The sequence below is a fragment of the Hemibagrus wyckioides genome, linkage group LG03 (assembly GCF_019097595.1).
Source record: "Hemibagrus wyckioides isolate EC202008001 linkage group LG03, SWU_Hwy_1.0, whole genome shotgun sequence".
NCBI lineage: Eukaryota > Metazoa > Chordata > Actinopteri > Siluriformes > Bagridae > Hemibagrus > Hemibagrus wyckioides.
Window position 1 is genome coordinate 12,447,884 of NC_080712.1, and position 19,762 is coordinate 12,467,645.

General features: G+C 40.3%; 1 protein-coding gene across 13 annotated transcripts in view; it reads right to left on the reverse strand.

The window, feature by feature from the left end:
- Positions 1–19,762, reverse strand: part of ndst2a (N-deacetylase/N-sulfotransferase (heparan glucosaminyl) 2a) — a 114,300-nt gene that overhangs the window by 55,124 nt on the left and 39,414 nt on the right. For 4 of the 13 annotated variants that reach the window (XM_058382417.1, XM_058382406.1, XM_058382350.1 and 1 more), the window contains one exon: positions 4,142–4,245. The exons of the other annotated variants lie outside the window; for them this stretch is intronic. The gene's annotated coding sequence lies outside the window, so the exon portion shown is untranslated. The remainder of the gene's footprint in view (positions 1–4,141; positions 4,246–19,762) is intronic. 13 annotated transcript variants of the gene reach the window in all.

A 19,762-nucleotide genomic window follows, 5' to 3' on the forward strand; every position in this document is an offset into this window, starting at 1 on the left:
CTCTCGGAGTACACTAATGCCTGCTCTTTGTTCTGTGCCCTCACTCCATCGTTGCCTTTAATAGCAGGCCTGGAGCTATTAATGTCTTCATGTATAGACCACGCCACAAAACCTCAGGCAGCTCCCTCTTCCTGGATTTTGTTCCTTTACCCTCTCGCTCAATTGCACTCTCCTCTCTCTCTCTCTCTCTCTCTCTCTCTCTCTCACACACACACCGCTCTGCAAAAGCCTTTCTCCATTACTTCCCTGCACATACTGCCCTGCATTGCTTTCTCTATGTAATTACTCTGCAGGTTTTCCTGGAGGCAAAAGAAACTTTAAACATTCCTGCACACACTGTGTAAGCTGACGTCACAAAACTCCAGCTCTCACCTCCCAGTTCAACTGAGTTTACCATCCCACTGTGTCCATTTTCCCTCTTACACACAGCAGGCTTCAAGAATCACTCACTCCTCACACACACACACACACTCCCATATACACACGTTCTCTTAGTGTTTCTCTTCATCAGAGAAGCGATCCACCACAGCAGGCATATCAATGCCTCGCATGCAAGAGCTGCACAAATTACTGCACATTCAACACCTTTTCAATACTGCTGTTTCACTGATAAACATGATAAAGGTGCGCTTGTATAAATGAGTCATCAGAAGTATTCAGTTTTAAACAGGTCAACATTAATACTTGATGTTTTTGGCTTTAGGCATATTTGACTCATGTGTGAGAGCAAAGCTCATGTCAACTTGTCAAAAAGAGAAGCTCTTCGTCACATTTCTTCTTATCTCGCTGATACACATACAGTAAGACATACAGTTCCACAAATATGCGAAAGGTTTTATAACCATTGCAAAAGAGCCAACACAAACAAGCTCTGTTAGAAATCTGGCTGAAAGCACCGCAACCTCGCCTCTGGCTCGACTAAGCATTTTATTCAGAGTTTAACTGTGAAGGTGTATGATTAGCGGCTTCGCCGGCGTGGTGATATATGACTCTGAATTTGATTATTTCGCAATTGCTGTGAAAAATGAACCATCTAATTTTTTTAAGTAGCTAAAGGATGTACGTGCCAGAGTATGATGCTCTTACTTCCCGTGCCTTTATGTGCTGCTTGAGGAAATGTATTTTACCTTCAGAACAGTGTGGTTTGGTGCCCTGTCACATTTTGGTAGGTCCCTCCTCTGACAACTAGCCTACTGATCAGCCATAAGATTAAAACCACTGACAGGTGAAATGAACAACATCGATTATCTCTTTACAGTGGCATCCGTCAAGGGATGGGATATATAAGGCAGCAAGTGAAAGATCCATTCTCAAAGTGTCAGAAGCAGAAATAAATGGGCAAGTGTAAAGATGTGAAACCTGGCAAGATGGCAAACCTTGGGTACCAAATACCACCTACATGAATATTACTGCAGACAAAGTACACCACTTCGTGCCAACAGTATTCCCTACGGGCAGTGGCCTATTTCAGCAGGATAATGTGCCCTGCCTCACTGGAGGAATGGTTTGAGGAACATAACAGAGGTCAAGGCGTTGACTTGACCTCCAAATCTGACCGAGCATCTGTGGGATGTGTTATACAAACAAGTCCAAGGATCTGCTGCTATCATCTTAGTGCCAAATACCACAGCAGACCTTCAGAGATCATGAGGAGTCCAGAGCTGTTTAGGCAGCACAAGAAGGACCTACACAAAATTAGACAAGAGTTTCGATGTTATGGCTGATTGATGTAATGCCACATTTCACATATTTATCATCTGCAACAAAAAAAATATGAGCATGATGTTCAAAAACGTCTGGAACATGACGTGCAAGGAAAGCAGAGCGAGCCAAAACCATTTCTTTGTACTCCCATCCCCAGAGAGACTGTGAGATGGTAGCTGAACTGCATGTGGCTGTAATTGCACTTGAGCTGGCTCTTGGAGACTGACTACAGCAGGGATTTGAACTCCAACGTTCACGTGAGCACTGTGTGTCTTCGTATAATCACTACAAAGCTCATTCTGTACAAAAAGCCTTAACACTTCTCCCTGTGCTCTTCAACTGCTCGTGGTCTGCTGCTAGGCATGAACAATGCTGCTTATCACAATATGACTGCAGGTACAGCCAGGGGAAAAATTATTTCATTATTATTATTATTATTTCGTTATTATTATTTCATAAAAATACCTTAGTAAATATACACAAGAAATTAAGGAAATATTATACAAGTTTATTAGGTTATTCCTGTGCTAACACATTAAATGAAACATAATAAATATGAGCACATTAAACAGCTGTAGGCAATAGGCAAAACAGACCAATTCATTCATTCAAAAAAAAAAAGAAAAACCAAACAACAGATGACTTTATTTAGCTTTTTAAAAAAAAGAAAAAGAAAAAAAAAAAGGACAAAACCCTGTCTGGTCTCTATTTTCACTGATTATTTAACCAATCATTTGTTTCTGCCGAAAAGAATCATCCTGATTGATGACTGGATGCCAAAATGAGTGAGGGAGAAAGTCGGGAGCTGTGCTTCATGAGAAATGGTTATAAATTGAATTCTCGGAAAAAATGTTAATCTATTTTTAAAAATAAATAAATAAATAAGATGTGCATTATTGTTTTATATCTCATGGTATCAGAAGTCTAGTCCATAAAGTCCTCATAATTTTGGGAACATTTCTGCATGAATTTTAACCTGTAGCTTACAAACAGGTGGCTTAGCTGTAAGGATGACAATAAAGGAGCAACATGACTGTCGTATATATAACAACAACAACGATATCTTCAGGTCACAACTACTACTTCTTGATAAAATAAGTGTTTTTTTTAATCAAATCTAAAATGAACGTCTGTGTTATTGTGCTGTCTGATACCCATTTCAGCTTTATCCAGACAGGATTACTTATCTGTTAGAACATTATTACTTTAATTACATTAATGTGAGAGGGACGAGTTTCCGACAGGTTGTTTCGTCTATGAATCTGGATTATAGCCTCAGACATTATGATTATGAAACAATTATGTTTATTTATTTAGCAGTGTACAACATTGGTTGATTAAGACACGATACAAAGAGACACCTGCTCAATTGCTTTTTTCTGGAAAACTAATTTTGCATGATATTACAGCATATGGGAATTGTAAAATAGCTTTATACCTGTAGCTGACATAATAACAGCCTTTTTATTCAGCCTTAAAATCCACATGCTTCTAAACGATTTTTTTTTTTTTATCTAGGAATATGCTCACACTTTAGACAATACAGAATCTTTTTGGACTCATTTTCTAATACAAAAGGCAGCTTTTGCCGGCAGAATGGCCAATGTGTGTATCTGAATAGTTTTAAAATGAATAAACTACTAAACAAACAGCACTTAAGTAAGCAGTGTGGTCTCTGAAAGGAATCTCCACAAAATGTTAGGCTCCCTCCTGGCATCCATGTAAATCTAATCCCATCTGAATAGGGCTCATGAATAGAATGAAAGCATTTCTGTAGGTTCAGCCGTATGTGGACACTCTTTAATAGACACCCCTGCTTCCAATACTACTACTACACACTGGGACATTGTCTCAAGAGTCTAGGTATGAGAAGTCTGACACTGGCCAGCCCCAATGTGGACGATGTAAAAAGAGATGGAAGTTTCATAGCGCGGCGCTCGGCAGCAAGACATCTGATCCTTCCACTCAGCACCTTTACATTAAGTCCTGAAGCACAGCCCTTATGTAATGTTCCAGGGCCAGTGATGTCTGACACGCTGTTGGCATTAGCAAGTCCATCAAGATCTCGTCCATTTTTTTCCCCCCAGTGTGAGACAGGCAGAGGAGCGAGACACTCAGCAATGTTTTGGGTTTTCTTTCCCAGGTTGCTATAAGCCTCCTACATCAGTTTGACTGGCACTGAGCCACAACAGCTTTTCAGCAGCTCGCAATCAACACCATCGTGTACCGTCAGCTTACATACACCCACATCCTTGCAAACTCTCACCCCATGATTTTTTTTTTCCCTTACACTTTTCACAAACAAACACGAACTGAAAGGTTCATCATGTACCCTTCCTTTAGGTCCATTACGTGCGACAAAAACCCCACCCACACCAATACGAACTCGCACGCACACGGTGAGGCACAAAGTGACTAAGACAGATTCAGCTCACACCTTGCATCGCTCCTATCCCTGTAGCTTCCTCCCGTCTCCCTGGTGACATCTGAGAGAGAACGGACGGAAGGTGACAGTGACAAATGTCCAGCCCCCGCACAGTCCTGCCAAGACATGAGAGAGAAATGTTCATATGCAGTCACTCAGTCTCTATCCCACATCCCAGAGAAGGACATCTGCACTGCACCAGACCCAGCGGCCCTGATTTTGGCACCTTGTTTTTGTCCAATTGTTGTTGTGGTTTTTTTTTTTTCTTAAAGATAAATACTAGGCAAAAAGCCCATAAAAACACTTTTCTGCACAGCTCACTATGAGATGGCACAAAATCACCTCCTAATATACACAGGGTGAGTCAGCAGATCTATTATATACTGCTAATGCAGCAACACAAAATTCTCCAACTGAGCCAATTTCCATCTAATAAGAACTGACCTGTAATCAGTAGCTTATCTAAACCTAGTTTACTTCGCTGTTGTTGTATAGTGAGGTTATTTGCTGATTTGCCTGATGTTTCCTTCAGAAATGAATCCATGGTAATCGACTATGGGCAGATCCTCATGAAAGACCATTAACTCATTACTCATTGCTTTCAACCCAATAACTATCCCAAAAATAAATGTAGAAAATGTCTGCTCCGGGTTTCGTATTGTCATTTAAGCACACAGTGTAACAATACATCCAGATCTGTTTAGAGAAGAGGTCGATTGTAAAGACCTGATGAAATAAAACCAAAAAACTTAATAGTAGTCTGCTTGGTGGAACTGTTCCGCATTTTTAATCCTGCTTCCTCGACATCAACTGTACCATTAAAGTAATTTAATGCTTTTACCTCTCGAACCCACCCTGTAAGCTTCACTGTTTGCTGGGAACCATTCTTGAACTACAAAACTGTTCTACCGCATCCTGTGGTAGCCACAACTCAGTAACCCTGGAGACTTAAGATGTTTGACCTAAATAGCAAACATGGGTGGGGGGTTGAGATCAGTTAAATAATTTACGCTAAATGGTTATGTTAATGGAGGCAGCTTTGTACTGTGAGGCATATAGTATGTAGTATCATATCTTACTTTAAAAGAAACCAAAAAGCCACCAACACTGAGACCATAATTATGTTTATTGTGGAAAAATGAAACACTTCTTTAATCCCCTTGCACCTCACTTGAATCTCACACACACACAAAATCCACTAAGGCCTGCTTTCTGTACACATCCCAAAGTGTCTTCTTGCATGGCACCGCGCCCTGCTGTGAGTGAAAGTGATCTTGAATTCATCGTGGTGAGGTCACTGCTCAGTCCCAGCAGCCAGCTGTCTGTCAGACTCCATCCATCATATGGGGGTTAGCTTTAGAGTGTTAACAGTAGTGCAACACTGGAAGGAGCGTGGATGCACGGCGGCCCATTAGCATGCCGCAAAAGTGCCAGATCTTCAGTAGGCCAGATCCCAAATTCATTATGACTGGCACATGATGCAATAGCAAACTTTCAAGTCAAGCTTGAATGCTAGAATTCAGTTTTTGTTAATTAGCCTGCTTGCAACCCAATATAACAAGTGTATCTCAAACATACCAGATAGTCCTTTGACCACAGACGGATAAATCTGTGCCCTGACACATTTACAGCCAGAGCAGTGTTGAAAGGCACACTGTTAGCAGCTTATAACAGAATGCTTATAACAGACTGACAGAATGCCAGACACCACACACTGCCTCCGTAATGCACAGCCCAGCTCTGCTGCTGAGGAACAGACATGATGGAGATTTGCTTCTGCAAAACAGGGGATGGTGTTTAGGGTTCGTAACGCTTCAGGAAATGTATCTACAACATGCCAACATATAGCAGCAGCACCCTAGCTATAATAACACAATTCTTCTTCTTGAAGAGGAAGTTTCTATTAAATATTTCATTTAGTCTTTACATACTGCATCCTCTTTATACGCTGAAAGACAACATGGAAGTGAGGAAAGGTGGTGCGCTGAGGGGGGGGGGTGTCAAACAATTAAAAAAAAAAACTAATCTAACGGGCAGAGCTTCCTACTCGTAAATAAACAGATGTTTTAGCTCTGGTCAGCAATACTGCATTCTTCAGTGTGTGTGATACAGGTATGTACATGCTAGAAACAACAGCAGAGGTAGCCATGTAACATGATTACAAAAAGGCTTAGATAGTGCACACATGCTCCCCCTTAAACGTAGGTTGGTTTTCACCCCCCAGGGGGGAACTGTGAAATCCAACCTAGATTTTTAAGGAGCTGCTGCTGTAAACAAAAGCAAGAACAACCACTAGACTAGGAAACTGATCTGGGGAAAATGAATGAGTTGCTAGCAATCCATTTCATTCAGTATTTAAAAAAAAAACAATACTAAAAAACAAAAGGTCACATACTATAACGCAATCATACCTACCCTAGCTAAGCATTTCAAGGGACATCGAACATTTCATTCTGCTTAAGTATGCAAGCATGCAGCTGTTCCCAAGAGAAAGAACTGTGCAGAGAGACTGACACACTTCGTTTGCTCGCCTCTGCGCCTCTACAGCCGGCTTGTTGGACGGCATACAGAAAAGCCATTAACACAGCCATTTAACTCCACCAATTAATCAATCAGAAGAGGCAGGAAAATGAATTTGGCTGGCATCTATGCAGGAAGGGCATTTTGGGAGCATTTCGGGCACCGAGAGCCCTAGCACTTCAGATGAAGGAAGAAAAAAAAAAAAAAAGTCAGTGGGTAAACAGTCTCACTTGGAGGCTGACCAAACCTCTTCCATCACACTTCATCAGTGAGTAAGTGACGGGACAACATCTGCTGCTTAAAGAAAATGCTTAAATGCTTTTTATGGCATTTTCTCATTTTTATTCCTCCTGCTTTACTCAGCTATTCCCAGTACAGGTTCCTTCACTATGACAGCAATTAAACATCTGGATGAAGATCAGACCACATATTGTCCTCCCCAGAATTTTTTTTTTAGACAAAGCAATCAAGCTTGCAGTGAAGTCATGTATAGCCACGGCACAACCCCTACACCAACAGTTAAGGAGGGCAACGAACAAATCTATTAGAAAATGAATATTTTGCTGAAAAGCTTTTTAAATAAACAGGACTATTTACAGCAACCAGGCAAAACATTATGACCACCTGCTTAATATTGTGTTGGTCCCCCTTTTGCTGCCAAAACAGCGCTGAACCATCATGCACTGTGTATTCTGACACCTTTCTATTAGAACCAGCATTAACTTCTTCAGAAATTTGAGCAACAGTAGCTGGTTTCTTGAATTGGCTCACACAGGCCAGCCTTCATTCCCCACGTGCATCAATGAGCCTTGGCCACCCATGACCCTGTTGCCGGTTCCACCACTTCTGACTTATACCACAATATATTATATATTATATATTATATAATAACATATATATACATACACACACACACACACACACACAGAGCTGTTAAAGCTTACCTTTTTTGTGGTAACTGCATAACCCCAGGCTGTCATTGATTATTTCAGGGACTATAGAAAACAAATGTACCTTACAAAGGACAAGAAAGCCTTAACAATCCAAACATGGAACATTTGACAGGGTTGTTCAGGCTTAGACTTGGCTTACTATGGTTTAGAGTAAGGAAAAAAATGAGACTGCTAAAACCAAGCTCTTTAAAAGCTCATCAGTTTCCAGAGGCAATTTTTAAATATCAAATACGTCCCATATGTTCCAAATGAGCTTCACCTCTTTTTTCCTTGATTCTCTTTACTTTTCTCACCACACACATACACACATTTACAATAGTGAGTATCGTCAGGTTGCCCATCTGTGCAATGCTCAGAGGCAGCAAGTCTCCATTTCCTCTGTTCTCCCTCAGGATAAATTATCCGAGAAAATCACACAGGAAGGCACACCGGCTACACTACAGTGCTCTCAGCATGCCTTGATCAATCGGATCAATGGAGGTGATCGGCATCATGAGCTCTGTTCAGGGCCCGTGTAGAGACGGCCTAATTCACTTAAGCCATTAGCTGTGTGGGACAGATGGCCCCGATGGGCTTCACTCGTGTAGACAAGCGTGGCTTATTAGAGCACAACCATATGGAGACAATAGAGCAGAAAAAGTGAGAGACAGTGGCTGAGTACGAAAGACTGAGTGAGACATGTGGACTAGAGAGCCAGACCATCATCATACTTGGAAAGAAGAACAAAAAAAAAAAAATGTGGATGTGTGAAAAGTGGAGATAATGAGGAAAAGTAGATGGAGAAGGTTATTTTCAGAATGCACGCACTGAAACGAAGAAAGAGAGAGCAATATGGGACATAAACGTGTTGGACTTGCTTTAGAGAGAATGCAGATTTGCGTCTCAGGAACTCCAAGAGCTGTATGGAAAGCATTTGGGTAGAATCTAGATTAAGGGACAGCTACACTTAGGCCTCACCCACCCACACACACTGTTCTGAGGAAATACACACAGCATCCTGCTGCACTAGAGCTCATCCTTTAACCTGTGCCCGAGCATGTGCAACAAGAGCAGCTTGTGTTACACAAATCCATTTGCAGCTCCATTACTGGCTGCTCTCTATAACAGACTGCTGTTCATGACCCATCTGGGAGGCAGCATAAGCCAGAGATCTGTTAGATGATTAGGGCAGTGGGTTGAGTATTAAAAACACAACAAAAAAAACTAACAGGTTTGGTCCTTCTGGTAGTTAGCAGAGTAAACAGCATTAATTGCCACCATGACGATGATTCCATTCTGCCTTCGGTTACTTTTATTTCCTGTTCAAGGCATGTGCAAGGCATCAGCAGGGCCTGATGGCAGCCAGCAGAAGTATACTACCCCGAGTTAAAAATGAAGGCAGGAAGGCAGAAAGGAAGGGATGAAGGAAGAGCTTTACTCTGCAATTATGATTTTTAACAGTAATGCAAGCTCTTTAATCCAGCTGTGGACAGCAAGCATTATTGTTTCTATAGAAACAGCTCATTCTTAGGGACTAGCATGATGATGGACACTTCAAATAATCATCATAACAAAAGCCTGTAAAAATGTGACAACTTGAAGACAAATATATTCACTGATATGGTGAGGTATAATGTGAGGAAAGTTATTTATTTAATTTTATTATTTATTTTTGAAGAAAATGAGTTTCCACATTGGGTTTTCTAGAGTTTTCCACGTGTGTAGATTCTTGAGGACAGATGGCACTGAGCTTTGCAGTTTCCCAGGAACAAGCGGCAATTTTCTGGTCTTGTTAACTTTTTCTTAAAGGGTGAGAACGGCTGTTTATGGCTGCTAAATGTAGGAGATAAACAAGCTTCACAGATGCCCAACAACACAAAATATTTAAAATGTGCTAAAAAACACAAAACAAAACAAAAATGTGTCATTCTTTAATAAATAAAAAATTATGACTTTGTGAAGTTGATCATTTGTCAATGAACACTGATTTCCCCACGTCCCAGCTCCACCATGTCAATGATTAGCCTCTTCTAACAGCATGTCTGCTCGTGTTTCATTCCTTATGTAATATGGTGAATTTGACCAGATATTAATATTGAAGTGACATCAGGTTTAACCCAAACAAAACAGACCATCAGATCAGTACTGCAAATCTAAAAGAACGGGAAATTTATTTTTCATTAGTTATAGTTTTGGTGACAAAGGCAGGCAATACGAAGTAGGAACCTTAACTAACAACCCTCACCTCACCCCCTCCCCTACCGCACCTCACCCCACTCCCCTCCCCGCCCTCACCCCACTGCCCTCACCTCACTCCACTGCACTACCTCACTTCACCCCACTCCCCTCCCCACACTCACCCCACTCCCCTCACCCCCCACCTCAATCCACTCACCTACCTCACCTCACCCCACTCCCCCCACCTCACTCCACTCACCTACCTCACCTCACCCACTCACACACCCCTCCCCCTTCTCTCCCATATTCACATTTTACTGTTTATCTAGTCTAGTATTGAAATCTGTATGGATACGGATCCTAAAATATACTGCTTTTATATCTGGCATTTCATCCATTAGCAAACACCAGAAAACATCTTAATGGTGGTTCAGAAGCATGCATGCAACATCAAATATACTTATTTTTGCTTGATTAATGTGGGTCAGTTTTCTCAAAGGGTTTAAATTCTTCAACTTGGAGGCTTGCCACACTGCTTACATCATGACTGTTGACTCCTGTGTAAAAATCCATTAACATAAGAGCATGTTGCAAGCTGTGCCATTACAACTTTTGATCAGCTTTTAATCAACTTTAAAAGACGGGCACATGGGAAAATTCAGGCTTCAGGCTTGATAAAGTCCTGGCCAGAAGGCAGATTTTATGTTATTCAGTGCACTGGGTGATCGGGGCACCTTTAAACATTCAACAGATTATCATTTTGTTTAAACATTTTTGCTTAAAAATCTAAAAATACGACATGGTCCGACATGCCAGCTGCTGAAAGCCTAGAGTCTGCTAAAGCAGATGGAGAGAGTTTGTATGTTACTGCTACTAATGCAACATCAGACAAGAAAATAACACACCAGAAGGGCTATTAGAAGATCTCTTAATAATCAGTGTAATTAAGTAATGGGGAAGTGGGAAAATACCAGCTTGACCAGCTCAGACTGGTTAAAAACCAAGCTGTATTGAGTATTTTAGGATATTTAGTTAGTAAAAATAATAATAATTCTTCTAATTAGTTTTTTACCGTACAAATTAAAAACAAGTTTTTATTAAATATGGGCTTGAAGCTTTTCCTCCATTTTTATATTTTTTTCCAGTATATTTTGGCAAAGCGCTTATCGTCGAGCCATGTTGATGGATTAATTACCTCAGGGAGCTCCCTTAGACTCACTGTAGTTGGCTCCATCAAAAAAAAAAAAAAAAAAAAAAAGAAAGAGGAAAAAAGTCTCTCTCCTGTGTTTTGAAGCATTGCCATACGTTTTGTTTTGTGTTTGTCTAGTAATGTGTGGCTAATGTTTCATCATTTCCTCTCACAAAAATGTTATTTTTCTGTGGCTCCCAATAAAGATAATGATATTTTTTATATCATGCAAACAACATTTTAAAACCACAAAAAAAAAGGGGGAGAGAAATGCTTAGTCGGCTAAAATGACATTATTCTGGGCCTATAGTCACGATAGTAGTCTTGGAAATATGCCTCGTGATTGCTTTTGGAAAAGGAAAATGGTTTATAGTGGTATCTTTGGAAGCTGTGCAGTAAGCTCTGTAGGTGGTGGTGTGGACTGCTTTATAACAATGATTGTTTACAGAATGGTACATTAACAATAAAGCCAAAGTGTCAAAATAACAGGGGGGTCTATATTCATTAGAAATGATTCTAAGAGGAAAAGCTAAATCCAGAAGTAAACACATCTCTTCAGTCCTTCAGATCAGTGCTTTTAGGGTTTTTTGGCTGCTGAGAGCAAAGCTTCAAGCAGCTGCAGCAGCCTGGGTGTATTTTAATTGGCCAGGAGGATTAGAGAAATGAACATTGCATTATATTGAGCTGCTGGTTAGCACAAAAATAGCTGGTCGATAGCAGTGCGGTACAGCGGCGACGAAGCCGGCAGGGGCATTAGTGCGACTCGGGAGTAAACTCGATTCGGACTTTTCTTTATCCTCGGATTCCTCTTTCTCCCTCATGTTGAACACGAGAACCATTTCCTCTGTTGCTGTGAGAAGGTGTGAGTGACACACTCGCTCAGTCAGGGTTATAGGATATGTGCGGTGGCTAGGTGCTGATGAACATCTCCCTGCCTCACATAATCTAGGCTTGTGAAAGCAGCAGACTCTGCATTCTGTAAAGTTCCTCATGCTTATCTCGTGCTCAGGGGAACATATAGACCCTATAACCTGTGATAATCTTGGCACAGTCTTAACAATTCAGTGCTAAAAATAATGCTGACACACTGCTGTGCTGTCAAGGTGGCAAGAGGGAAAATGAGCGTCATTATTGGAACATCTATCTGCAAATAAAGAATAACAAGGTGCCTGCAGGGAAGGAGAGAGAGAGAGAGAGAAACAAGGCTGTTCTTCCTGATCTGAGAGTAAGGCCTGTTACGCACTTGTAGACAAAGACTGCTGTGTCATCACCAGTCAGTCTGGCAATCCCACAGTGACGCCTCAACCTGGGATACCTCAGCGTCAAGTGAGTGATATTGCAGGTATAGAGGTGGATCTTTTTCACGACAGGTTTCTCAGTTGGTGTACAAGTGCTGAAACTTGGTTTGCCTCGCATAAAATGTTTAGCTGAATTTTACCACTGAGCTTGCTTTCTTCTCTAATCCTAAAAATTAAGCTACTACCCAATTTAAGAATATAATATAGCAAGCAAGAGCATTCTCTTTCACCTGTCATATATAACGCTGGTCTGAGAAGGAATTCTTACCTTTATTTATTAATGATTATCACATAAATACCATCAAGTCAGAGAGCTGGACTTCACAGATCAAACTTTGGTCTTCCCTTGTGGACCAAACTCTACTCTTGATATAAAATAAAATAAGACTCAGATACAATAACTCTGCACACTAATCAATTTGGCTACAAACTACAGCTCAGTCCATGTGCTGATGTGGTTAGAATGAATGTATAAACCGAACCAGTGTTGGAGAGAGCTGTTGGGGTAACAGAACAGGTATTAACACGAACTGGAGGCCAAAGGAACAAGACAAACCCTCCAACAGGAGTCAGCACGGGCTGAGCAATCAATCAGCCGCAGTTCAAAGCAAACTGTGCAGCACTGCCGGCTGCAATAATGAGTCAGTCACACATGCTGCATGTTCTCCTGGCTACATTTTCCATCATTATTATTACTTCTACTGGCACACATATTGTACAAGTGGGGGGAAAAAAAGGAGTTATAATTTTATTGGATACTGGAGATGCCTGGCTAAGCAAAGCTTCAGTATCATGCCAAGGAGGAAGAAAGATTTAACCAGCAGCAGAAGCAGAGGCAGTAGTAGAGGCCTTTTTACAATCTCCAGAGAACATGAAGAAAGAGAAAGTAAGAACAACGAAAATAAACCAGAGCAGGATGTGAGAAAAGTACTCCATCATATCAGGACATGTGGAAGAGGTATAGCCATAAAGAAATTTGTTAACACTTTCATGCATAGTGTCATCCACTTGTTTTATTAAAAAAACAAAAAACAAAACACGAGCCTGTCTATAAAATATTTTAGCAAAAAAGTATGATTTTATAAACCACCCCTAAATCGCTCGAGAGCATTATCCTAAATTAATGTAAATGTCTGCAGCTCCCTAGACCATCTGTCATTCTCAATTTTTTACTAACTTTCTACATAAAAACTACATGACCAGTAAAAAAAAAAAAAAAAAAAAGTTATGGTGCCAGACTCACTAATCACTGAGGTGTGTTTTCACACTGGGCACGTTTGCTGCAGTCCCAATCTGCCCAAGTGTTATTGTTCCCAGTCCCCCCTGCAGTGCTGGTCTAGTTTCAGACTTATATGATTTTATCATCTCACCCCAGTGAATTGGTGTTCATCAAACGCCATTAAACAAATGTGCATTGAGAACGCGGCACGCCCTTATACTACGGAGTGATTATAAAACTATTTCTTACTGCTGGTGTATTTCTATAGACTACATTATGTTCTCTTTCAAAATGGTTTTAAAACATTTTTCCCATCAGGAACATCACTTGAACATCATGAACACTGAAATGTTTTTTTTTTTTCCCCATTAGGGCTCAGAACTCAAATTGTTTAAAAAGCTTGCAAATGTCCTAAGATGTAAAAGGAAAAAAAAAACAAAAAAAACAAATGCAATTTATATATATTATATATATATATATATATATATATATATATATATATATATATATATATATATATATATATATATATATATATATTTTTTTTTTTTTTTTAATTATGTAATAATGTAATAGTTTTAAGCTGGCAATTAGTGTCTTCTTGTTTCTGTGCCATTGTCATACCCTATGTATGTAGTGACAAAAGATTTTCAGGTTATCAAGTCATAGCAATCCTTCCTAAACCTAGGCTACGTCTACACTAATCCAGATAAATTTGAAAAATGGCGTCTAAAAACGCTCCGCGTGCACATTATCGTTTTCAATTGCTTCCCAAAAGTTGCTCATCCACACTGAAACGTCTGAAAACACTCAGGTCCCTGTACTGCGCATGAGTAAAACGGAAGGCGCTTCGACCTGTCGTTTCCACCTGGCGTTTATTTACTTTGCGGCTCTCTGAAACGTCGCAATATGTCGAGGAAAAGCATCAAGTTTTTTAAATGGACCGACAGTGAGGTGGCGTTGTTGCGGCGAGTAACACAGGAGTATAAAGTTGCAATAGCGAGCGAAAATATAGACTTTATCTTAGCTGAATTTAACACAAGACTGCGTCACATGGCTAAAAATGCGTCATCGTTTTCGAAAGCCCCCGTTTTCACAATCCACACTGCGACACGAAAAACGCTGTTTTCAAATTTATCTACTTCGGAGAGCGATTTCAAAAGTATATGTTTTCATTGACTAAAAACACCGTCTCAGCTTGCATTTTAGATTTCTTATACCTACTTGGGGTTAGAGGGAACCAATAAATATAATAACCAGGTATTATCTTTGAACATGAAGCCACTTCTTTGGTGTACAACAGTTTCCAGTTACAAAGAATTAAGTATTATAGTGCACATCCCCAAAAATGTGATGTCCACATATGTGGACGCCAGGTTGTAGGAGGTTAAATGAATATGTATTAGTGTGGACATGGCCCTAGTTAAATACTGCAATTAAAGGAATTTGACAACCCTAATACGTTGTCTTAAATAAACTTGTTTTTATTTGTAGAATTGTTAGTGCCAGTCTGACTGCACCAATCTAGAAGCTTTCACAAAGAGCAGCATGGTGTACCTTGAAATTGTCCCCTTCTCTATGAAAACATTCTTCTAATCTCTAAAAGGCTGAGAGACTTTTGTCAGATCTGCACTGTACAAAACCTTCACAACTGCAGCACAAACCTGCTTTCAGAAATGCTGCAACCTGTTCACTCTCGCTCAGAGCAAAAAAAAAAAAATTACACCTTTCATTCCCTTAGGAAAAAAAATTAAGGTCAGAATAGGGGAATAAGTTACGCCTCCACCTGTAGTCAATGAGAACAGGACCGACCCGAATTCACCCAGCGTTGTTCGCTACATTTGTTCCCTGCTAGAAGAGGCTGAAGTTCACGTGTTGACATTTGCAAACTGACAAGCGCTTGGCCTCTCATGCTAATGCTACAACATGTAATTAATACTCACCCACGCACACACAGGCTGACAGAGCACAATCCACAACCCACTAAAAGGTCACTCAGACAGCTTTCTGCATCCTTTCACTAGCAAAAACGAAGGTGAGACTTCAGGAAGTGTTAAGAGCACACACTGTGGCTTTTTATATCTTACTTCTAGAGAACAGAAGAGAGAGAGAGAGAGAGAGAGAGAGAATTCGTTCCCATGATGTTGAGAACATGTTTGTTTCCTGCAGAGCTTCACCACTGTTACTCTCTCCAGCGAGCTGTAGCAGCGTAAGAGCTGTACCTTGACCTGTCACTCACTTCGGGGAAGAGCAGCCTTGACAAGGGAATGCAAACGGAGGAGAAAATGCAGAGACATGTTTCTCTCCGCCAAGCATTTTGCATGCTGGGAGGAGAATCTATTAGAACAGACAGATGCAAGTATCGCACTGATCTCGACTGTGCACAGGTCCTCATTCAACTGATTATTATTCCACAGGAAAAAAAGAAAAAAGAAAAGAAATGTGTGTATGCATGGATGTGTGTCTTTGCAGTCATTTTCATATGATTGTAAAATAGAACAGGGATAAAATGGACTGGAGAATGAGAGCTCCTGGCATTAATAACAGAGACTCCTCTCCATCCCTCGCACACTCTGTGTAGAAGCAGAAATGCTGGTGATGAAGCAGAGCAGTATTCTTTTAACTGTGTTTATAAATAAGATATAAACATGCTACACAGCCCTGTTAAAAATGTCAGGTTTCTGTGAAAAGTTTTATAATATAAAACTTGCAATAACCTGTAAAGTGTGCACACCTCTAATCTATTACTTTGTTGAAGCACCTTTGGATTTTATTACACCACTCAGTCTTTTGGGGTAAGAGTCTATCAGCATGGCACATCTTGACAGCACGGCAATATTCTCCCAGTCTTTCTTGCAAAAACACTCTAGAGCCATCAAATTGTAAGGGAATCTCCTGTGCACTGCTTGAGGTTTCCCCACAGATTTTTAGATTAGATTTAGGTCTGAAGTCTGGATAGATCATTCAAAAACATTGATCATCTTTTGGTCAAGCCGTTCCTTTGTGTCGCTGTCTTGCTAAAAGGTGAAATTCCTTTTCATCGTCAGGTTACGAGCAGACACCAGGCACTGAAATCAGCTGGTGTTCTATTCATGATGCCCTTCACTTTGATAAAAGCCTCGGTTCTACATCCTCCTTAAAGCGTTGATGCTGCCACCACCATGCAGCCCGGCTATATTCACCGTCCTAAACCCGTTTCTATCCTTCTTTGCACCCACTGTCAAACACTGTTTTTTGCACAAGAGTCAGCGTTGTGTGTCTTGTCATCTGGTGCACTTATGTATGTTGAGTTTTTAAAGAATTGCACCTTGTAGTAATAGTTAAGCTCTATGTTTGTCCACGTCACCTTTACTTTGTTTTGTTCTGTGGTCTAGGAGGAACGTAGTTTCACTTTACTGTGTACTGCATAAGCTATATATGGTCGAAGTGACTATAAAGCTTCTTTGACTTTTGACTTGACTCTGTAGGTATGGGGTTATTTTGGTGATAACCCCATACCTTTTCGAATTATGAAATTTTTTGAAATTGGTATCAGACCACAGCACATGGTTTGGGGGTGATTTATTTGAGCTTGGATGTTTTTGTGAGAAAAGGACTTGCCTGGCCTCCCTTCCCCATAGCCCTGAGAGATTGTTGTCACACGCAGAGAGAAGCTCTTTTAATGCTGCCGAATCAATTCATTGATGGCAGCTGTATGATAATGACTTTAGAATACAAGACTGAATTTGATCGGTTCATTTTGAACATAGCCACATAATAATATAAGAACAATTTATAATAGATAAGCAAATAAATACATAAAAACCACAACCCATTTTTTTCTTTTTTATATGTTGTAATTTCAGCGAGGGTAGAAAAATTCTTGACATGATTTAGCTTGCTTTAAATTTTTTTAACCGAGGTGTGCAGACTTTTTATATCCACTGCATATACACACACAGATCTCAGAGAGCCTACAGCTAAGGGAATCTTTAAGAGATTAGAGCAGCCTGTGTAGCTAGATGTACCCAGCATGGATTAAAAAGGAAATCATGGGGAGAGGGTTTTCATACAGTACACTCCAGCATGCTCAGGCACATCTGCATTGGAAATCAACAGAGCAGGAAAAATCCAATGAGTCACCACACTACAGATGAGCCTGTGTGGGGCAGAGTGACGTTCATTCCAGTCCCATGCTTTCTATTAATGAGGACGGAGGCGTTCTGGACAATGCAGCCAGCCCCAACTTTCAGCATTCGTCCCAAAAGCACACAATTTAAAAGGAGATATCCATAATTCAGTGCTAGTAAATAAAAATAATTTATTTATAATATAATAAAAAATATAATTTAAATAGGGAAATAGGGATCTAGTGTCCAGATAAAACAGCAGGTCTGGATGTTTACCCACAGGAAGTGGGTATGAACAGACTGAGGAACATTGTTCCTCTCGAATACGCGACACAAAGGATAAAATGACTCGTCTATTCAGAGGTAATCACATTATCAAATTCCATTTTAAGCTAAGGTTTAATCCACTGATTTAAAGAGAACAGTAAATGTTTTTGTATCCAGAGTGATTTGAATAGATTTCCTATACCACTCCAATGTGTTTGCTAGCATTGCTGCGAGACTGAAATTAAATGGAAGTGTAAATGAGAACCGAGTTGTTTACTGAGACCACAGAGTTTAGTGCATGCTCTGGTATAAATATGAGCCTCGTTTATCATTTATGCCCATATTCTGTCGTCCATCATTTATCATTCATACCGCAACGCTCACTCACTCCTCTTCAGGTGTTCACTCTGGCATGTTGTGCTCTTGTGCCAGGCTAATTCTTGTGTGCATAAACTGCTCTGAATCTTACCATTCAGCAATTATCGTACGTTTTTTCCTCTGTCTCAATTTTCTTCACATTTTCAGCTGTATGTAGCTTCTTAGCTATTGAAGAATATAAATTAGCTACAGTGACGTATACAAAACCAAGAGTGCCATGAGGGCAATGTAAATAACAGGACACAGAATGGTAATTCTATAGAAATGAGAGGATGTGTGAAAATGCACCCTTAGGTAAGCCTGCCCTTACTGACTTCAGCTCCTTCCAGAAAATATGGAACACAGACATTGAACCAAGGAACCTGGAACAATGAGGCAGCAGTGCTACCTGCTGTGCCACAGGGCTGCTCTGAAGTATGCGCTTTAAATATAAATAAAGACATCTTTCTAAAATGTATGGCATGTGCAATTTTAAAATGATTTTCTCTGCGCTTCTTTTCAGATTTCCTCTCCACTCAATTTCCTTTAAAGAGAAGAATATCATTGCCTAGAAAATGACAACAATGACTTATGCTTGCACTTAAGGACATGTCAGGTTTAGAGTTACAGTCCAGCTTGGAACACCAGCTGCTCAAACCTGGAACCCTTTTAAAATAGTTTTGAGATGGCAACTCGATTGATAAGTGACTGTGTTTTCACGTTAGTAATCATCCTATGATACAAAAAAAAACATCTAAAGGAATGGTTTAACCCAGCTAACAAATATCCCTTAGGCCTAGCAGATAATAAACAGCCATAAGCACTCAGTTACTGGTGTCTGCATCTTTCCAAACAGGCAGAGACAATAACTATGGACATGGTGTAATGGAGCACAGCACTCCGGCTAATCCAGGCTTAGAAACACTACCAAGAACCAGTGTCCACCCAGCTCAGCGAGACTGAGATGTTCACAGGGGAATAGTAATGATTTGATGCTAACGTGTGTCTGTTCTTTTGTCATGTGGCCCATCTCCTCAGGTTACTGTTGGACAGTGTGTACTCAGTCTCATCTGCCTCCCCCTCCCATCTGTCCCCATACTGTTCTACCACAGGAAATGAAACCTCTACCTTCACAGCACAAAAGAGAAGGCCACTGCATACAAGCAGAGTCTGAGCTAAACAGATTGCAAATCATTCACACGGACTCCCAAATGCACCAGATTTAACCAGTCATCTGTTTATTTTAACGCATCTGTACCCATGGTTAGAAGCAAAATAAAATTAAATGTGTTTTGGATGCCCACTAACAAAACGGAGATGAGGATTATCCGAAAAAGCAGAGCACCTGAAGCTGAGATAAGATCCTTGATGCTGGCCACATGACTGCCGTATCGCTCTCTCCTCCACCCCCTAGTTTAAACTTCCAATTAAGATAGGACCCCAGCAGTTTAACCTGCCTTTAATTAGAGTACCACAAAAATACGAGTGTTAAAATGGCTGAAAAACAAGTGAGAAAAAATCTATACATTTAAAAGAAAGAAAAGAAAAACATCTGGATAAGGTG